The 7,096-nt window shown below is 35.0% G+C and overlaps 1 long non-coding RNA gene and 1 pseudogene across 1 annotated transcript; one reads left to right on the top strand and one right to left on the bottom strand.

Annotated features, from left to right (window-relative positions):
• Nucleotides 1–826: 826 nt before the first annotated feature.
• Nucleotides 827–2,775, bottom strand: LOC149236543 (protein WHAT'S THIS FACTOR 1 homolog, chloroplastic-like; annotated as a pseudogene).
• Nucleotides 2,776–3,451: 676 nt separating this feature from the next.
• Nucleotides 3,452–4,539, top strand: LOC149236542 (uncharacterized). Its single transcript, XR_016268408.1, has 3 exons — nucleotides 3,452–4,107; nucleotides 4,238–4,272; nucleotides 4,432–4,539. It is a non-coding gene; the product is annotated as an uncharacterized LOC149236542 (long non-coding RNA).
• Nucleotides 4,540–7,096: the final 2,557 nt, after the last annotated feature.

Here is a 7,096-nt window from a genome sequence, read left to right as displayed (position 1 = left end):
CAAATTTAATAAATAAAAAGATATCAAATTAATAATAATTGATAATTTATTTGTATAATTAGTTATGGATATATTAATCAACATTTAATTAAAATAAATTGTATTTACAATTTTATTTCATAAAATAGGTTATAATAACATCCGCACGTCAACTATTCTCTGTTAATATCCATACTAATACTTCCTAGAATATCTTTACTTATACTTCTTAGAGTATTTGCATAGCATCTTCTTTCTGAGTTTCAGTGTTCAATGTTCTTGGCACTAGTGGCGAATGAATAAGAATTTAAAATGCAATTATAGTGGTCAATTTAGTTCCACGAACATGAGCATAAAAATAGTTATTAAACCAAACTGTTTCTTGTTCTCCAAAGAATTGTTCTCCAAAGAAAAGTGAGTATTAGCTATAATACTCAGAAATGTGTGAATGATACGAGGAGAGAGACAGCCTGCCTGATCATTCAGCAACGGGGTCTAGCCAGGATAGATTTAAACTAATAAATAAAACTCAAACACTACATCTTCATCTCAAGAGCTAAAATCAAAACTTAATGATGTATAAATTTAAGCCATCTCTGCTCACTTGTTATAAACTTTCAGATTAAGTCAATTAAACTAAAAAAATGGTTTAAACAGTGTGCTATTACCTTACAAAAATGGTTAGATGCTACCTTGTAGTGAGATCAAGACATGAAAAATTACTTCCATTTATCACCTACCAAATCCAATTGAGCAGCGGGAAACTGTTTATCTGATTGAAATAGCTTGCCCTCAAGTCACTCAGCACTGTATTTGATGCCTAAATTTCCCATGACAATGCTCAGAAGCTCCAACACTGCTTTAACCCAAAAAGACCCTATAGGCCCCACAACTATGCTTAATGGAATACATCCTTTCTCAATTTAACATTAAATGCTTTATAACACCAACGCTCTGCGAACACCAATTTGAGTTTGATAAGTCAACAATGATGACCTTCGATTTTGATTTTGAGTTTGCTGAGACTGGGGACTCCAATGTTACTCTCCACTTAAGATGCTTCATAAGCTTTGCGTTTTTTGGCCATTGAAACCAGAGCCAGTTGATCGGTGTGGTGAAGCATTGCTTTGACAAAATGCAAGGACTTTAGTCGGTGACAGAAATCCAATCTCCCTTACTGCAAACATGCTGATTGCAAGGGCTCCAAACTCGTTTAAGTTCGATAGCATCCCTCGCCCACCTAGGAAAATAATCCCTTCTGCCCATAAGCTCAAAGAACCGGTCATAGAATGCCCAGAAGTGGCATTTGTCTATTAACTGATGCCCTTCATAAGCTTCTTTAAGAAAAACGATACTATGAGCACCCTTATTAGTCATATAAAAAACGCCAATGTGCCTGATTACGCAAGCCAGCAACATGCAAGGGAGCTTATACTCTGTATGAAAAACATACAACTTGGTGTCGGTCAATCTCTTCTCCATTGTCAAACTAAGGACCTCATGGAGCACAACAACATCACGCTTTTGCACTGCAGCATGGCGGGGGTCAAGCTCTTTGGGATTTATATAGGGAGACGAAAAGGCCATGTTTTGCCACTTTGCCATATCTTCTAAATGCCTCATCAGTCCTCCTGGTTAATGTGACCCCGTTGGGTTCTGCAATTAATTCTCTTGCAGCAACTGCCAATGAAGGATCTCAATTCTCCAAAACAAGATATGGGTCACCAGAAACATCCATTAGCTTGAAAAACTGTGAGTACTTGGGTACTAAACTCTCTGCAAAATCATATGGCAAACTGATCTCTTGCTTAATCTGCTCTATCTTAAATAATGCAATCCTTCGATCAATGGACTTCATAAGCAATTTTCTAAGGTTATTGACAGCAATTGGCTCCATCTGCTCTCTAACTATAACTTCATCTTTCAATATGAATTTAGTTTCATCTGTGAATTCTAGGACGGGGGTCTCCTGTGCCCCCACTTACCTTGAAAATCCTTGGGTGTGTATCTCTCAATGGCGGCCATGAAATTGCATTTTTATTTATTAAACACACTTCTTTTTCTAGGGCTCTAAGGAACATGGACTCGCCTTTTTTCCTGCTCAAGATTCCCTTGAGCTGCAGCACGAGTTGGGGTTTCTTCCGAAACTCAATCGCACATGGTCCAGTTGGTGTTCCCTGTGATAGACTCTTCTTGGGCCTTTTGTTGGAGGAAGAAGATGAATACCACATTTCATGCATAAAAGAATACCCGACGCGGACATTGCGAGAAAACACACAAATCCTTCCACCCACAAGCGATTTTGGATTCTTTATCTTTTCACTCTTATTATATAAATATTTATAATGTAATATTATAATAATTTTTATTTTTATTAACCTATCATTATATTTTACTATTATGATTTTTATTTTTATTTTTATTAATATATTATTATATTAAATATTTTTATTAGGTATCATTTTTTTGGGATTCAAGTGCTTTAAGTAAGTTATTTCTGTATGACCATTTCCATGAGAGGTAATAGTAATTCATTAATTTCTCATGAATTTTGAATAGTCCATTTAGCACTAATTGCATCTCATTAATTTCTCATGAATTTTAAATAGTCTATTTAGCACTAATTGCATCGGATTGATGCTGAGAGGGGTGAAGAAGTGGGATTGAAACTAGTGAAATGATTTTCTCATGAATTTTGAATAGTCCACTTAGCACTAATTGCATCGGATTGAAATCAATCACATAGTGTCAATCACCACTTACGAGGTGCACCCGTCTTCCTCGGAAGTCATCCATTCCAAATTACCTCAAGCCCACTTAGCTTGCTATCCCATTTGCAAGCTAATTTTTTCTATTAATTTGTTAATTTTTTTTTGTAGTATTTAGATGATTAACATAAGTAATTTGTGGTTTGAGTAGCTACACCAAGAGCATTTAAGTGATCAAAATCATTCCATGATGTTTACACAAGGCTTAGGCCACACTGTGACTTAACATGAGTAGATTTTTATCTATAAACACTTTGTAACTCTTACACCTCATAAACATTACAATATTATTATTAATTAAATCTCATTTAATGTAATAACATAATATAAAACTAAATTTAACTTTTCAACCAAATTATTTGAAATAATTTGTTTCATCATATATATATATATTACACCTCAATGCTTTTTAATAATATTATTTATTAAAACTTTTTAAAATAAAATGGATAAAAATAAAATTATTTACTATATTTATATTAAATAAAAATAAATATCTTAATAACATAAAAATAATATTATAATAAAATTTATTTGGTTATAAAATAATATAAATTTAACGTAATTAACTTAATTTAATTTAATTAATTAAATTTTTTTATAATAAATGTACAAAATAATAAAGGAGACAAAACCCTTTGATCTGAGTACATTTAATAGCCTAAAATTAATATCATCGACATGTTTGGACAGCGGAAGCGTAAACCAGGATTCCACATATTTTCTAAATGATAAAGGATATACTTTATAATGTTAGCTGATGTCTCTAAGCATGCACACTAACATCAATGTGGTCTTACGAAAATTATTAGCACTCTAGAAAAACAACCAGCGAAGCTCACATCACATTTAATCAATGGATGTAGCATCGCATATTTTTTCGGAACCTGCAGCAACAGGTTCAGAAGGACCTAAGCAGCAATGGGTGGTTTAAGCAGCAAAGCCAGGTGTTAGAACACGGACAATATGTGGGAGGGGCAGCTATTAAAGAAATAGAGCTGGTAGCAAAGGAAGTATTAATTGGGATTAGTTTAATTCATTGATCTTACTTTGACCAAGTGGCATTACCAGTTAGTATCCATCTTTTATTAATTTTTCTCTCTCACTGCATTTGGCAACTCTTCACAATATTTTTTAAACTTGTATGCAAAAGTTATTGTTATTGTGTTTATGTATGGTGTGGGTCTGAATTCAACGTCCAAGAGCCAGAGCACGGGCTCATAGCAAAGAGGGAAATATCAAAATTCAAGACGAGCAGAGGTAAAATTTCTAAAGCAGATGCATTTCTGGGCCGTTCGATAGCTGAAACAAACCGGTTAATGCAATGTCCATTCCTCTTTTGAATGGATGGATGGATGAGGTGAGGGAGATTTGTTTCTTTATAAAAGCATCAATTGTCTTATCTTATTTCTGTTTTCATTTTAGTAACCTTAATTATTTTGACTTTGTCGATAATGGTGTTGATTTGTTTTTACTTTCATGTTGCATAGCGCTGAGTGCAAATGGTGGAATAATATTTTACAAGGTACACTGTAGCTCCTTCTCGAACACCTTCCTTCTTGTGCTTATTTGTGGTGTTATTCTAATTTGTTTTTTTAATTAACCAGAATTGTAATTTGTAAATAATTCATTAATTTATTTCTAGATTTTTATGGTCTAATAGTGCTTTGTTTGTTTATTCCAGCGTCTCTGCTCTATGATAAAGGGACAAGAGCAAAGAACAAAGTGAGCACTATTGCAAAGGCAGGAGTGGGCATGACTATTATGGAGCAATAATTATTAAGGTACCCTGCAGCTCTTCTCAATATGTTCTTGTTTGTGTTTTAGTTGATAGCATATAGCATATGATATATGATATCAATTTGTTTGCGTAGGTTTAACTACGTTTAACTTTTTCGTAGTTAAACATACAAAAGCTATTTTAAACTTCTGTTTAAATGATTATAAAAATAACAACTTCTAGTTAAATGATTATAAAAATGACTATTAGTTTATTATGTGAATTTTCTCTGATGAAACATAGACTCAAAAGAGACTTTGGATAAACAAACGGTGTGAATAAATAAGGCATGTTCCGACTTAGGGTGTTTACATAATTTTAAAATTCAAGAAACAAACTCATCTAGTCTGATTGAATTGATTTTAGTGCAATTTATGGGTATCCTCAAATAAAATCTGTTCACATAAATTAGGGCTAGGATTTTGAAAATTATATGTAACATAGTGGAGTTTGTTTATTGTTGCTCCATACTACCTTGTTTCATACTTAGTCTGGCTGCTCTTGGGGTTATTTCCTCCCGTTATATATTAAATCTTAATAATGCAGGGTGCAGAATCGGATGAGAAATTATTTGATAATTTTTATCCATATTTGTAAATGTGATTATTTCTGTCAGGTATTTTTGGGTAGTGTGTACTCTAGTACATAATCATAAGATCAATGAATAATTTGGAGCATCATTCTTGGTCAATTTAGTCACTGATCTTTGTTTTGTACTGGCTACATTGGCTTAATAGTTATATATTTTTTTTATTAAAATCCTTCCTTTCCATAGTATTTTTATGCTAACCCTTGTCTTTGGCTTCCTCAACCATGGCAACACTTTCATTCTCTATACATTTTTCTATGAAAACCTAGAACAATATTGTTGCCTCCTTTCATTAGAGTCATGGTGGCATGCGATTGAACTTGAAATCTTTCCCTTTCTCAAAAACTGTAATATTCCTAACTGGAAATATTAAGTATAAACAAAAGCATGCACTATGAACAACAAGTAAATTTTGACACACATCCAAAAAATTACAATTCTGCACAAGGAAAAATAACTGGAAGCTGAGTCATTTTATTAATTCTGGATAAAATTGGGTACAAAATGAGTGGAACAATGACACTTGAGCTTTCTATAGCAAGTAATGAAAAACCCAGGTGGGAGTAAGATGCCCACAAGCTGCAATGACTTAACCCAGGGAATCTCTTTGCTGCCCTGGAAAATCTGGACATTGTTACTGAAGGGAAATGGATGCACTGGCCTCAAATGTGCTCAGAAAATTTTGAAATTTTTGCTGACACCTCTCCTCAATAAGCCCAACGAAACCCAGCAATATCTCATGGACCCAAGTGATGGAAATGGTCCTAGAGTGAACTGTGCCCTTCTCTAATAATTTATGCGCTAGTTGTTGATTGGAACACTGATTTCTGCTCGAAATACTGCCCAGAAAATTCTGCAAAATTAACCGAGGACTCCTATCACCAAACCCACAAAAACTCGGAAAAGGTTTGGGGAAAATTTTCTGACCACTTGGAACCCCAAATTTAAGCTTGCCCCTCCCAACTGACTGCCAAATAACTTTGCTGTTTTGGGGCGCCAAACTCCTCCAAAATTTCTGCAAAATTAGGAGCAAACTCCTGGATGTTAGTCCAACAAAACCCATAAATGTTTTGGGCTAATTCTGATCTCCTAAAATTACCCAAATTTGGTGTTACGCCCTCCTCTACTAGTTTTGTGTCCCCCTGAAGCTACTGCTGCAAATTTGGCTCTGTTTACACCCTTGAATGGTTGTAGAATTCCCTGCAAATTACTCCTAGAAAGTCAGAGGGAAATCCCTTCCTCAACCTTGCACAACTCGGCTAGCAATAGTTCCACGAAATTCTGCCCAACAAAAGACTACGCAGGCCCTAGGAATGTTGAATTTGGTTCTCACCTAAGCAACAATCTCTAGCCCTGAAACTCTCCACAAAATCTAGTCCAATATCAAGGGACATTTTCCTAAATTCTCCAGCTGAATTTTCCCTTGAAGACCCCTCAACCAAGAAAATTGATTCCTACCACTACGTCCTCCTAGAAGTTTGAACTAGTTGAAGTATGGCTAGAAATAACCCACAGTCTCCAGCAATCTCCTCTCCAATAAGCTCTAAAATTCTCTCCTAGGGTGGCACTCTAAGTCCACTGAAGAAAGAGCTGAGATTTACTCCCGGAAATCTCTTTGTTCTAAGCAACACTGGTAGTCTTGGCTAAGCAACTCAAGAGCACTCTAAATTAGAAATTGAATTTGTCAAAAGCCCCCAAAATGATGCCTCCTCCTATTTACCTTAGTTGCCTGCTTTCTCCCCATGTGGGTCCCACCAATTCGACTTCCTTCTCCCTAGCTCGATTTTCCTAAGGGGTTTGAATTCCCCTTTTTGGGTGGCCCCACATCCCACTACCAATTTAATCTTTCCTTTTCTCTAATGTTGGTGTCCTCCATCTCTCCAAAAATTAAGTGGGGACTCCCTCCACCCACTTTTCCTAAATTTGCATGCCAAAATATTTGCCAACACCCAATTGCAAAAATAGAAATTCATCGTAGCA

Source organism: Pinus tabuliformis, chromosome 8 (genome assembly GCF_031772625.1).
Source record: "Pinus tabuliformis cultivar Carrire ecotype Pingquan chromosome 8, CPIR1, whole genome shotgun sequence".
NCBI classification, from domain to species: Eukaryota; Viridiplantae; Streptophyta; class Pinopsida; order Pinales; family Pinaceae; genus Pinus; species Pinus tabuliformis.
This window is presented reverse-complemented; position numbering and strand designations above follow the sequence as displayed.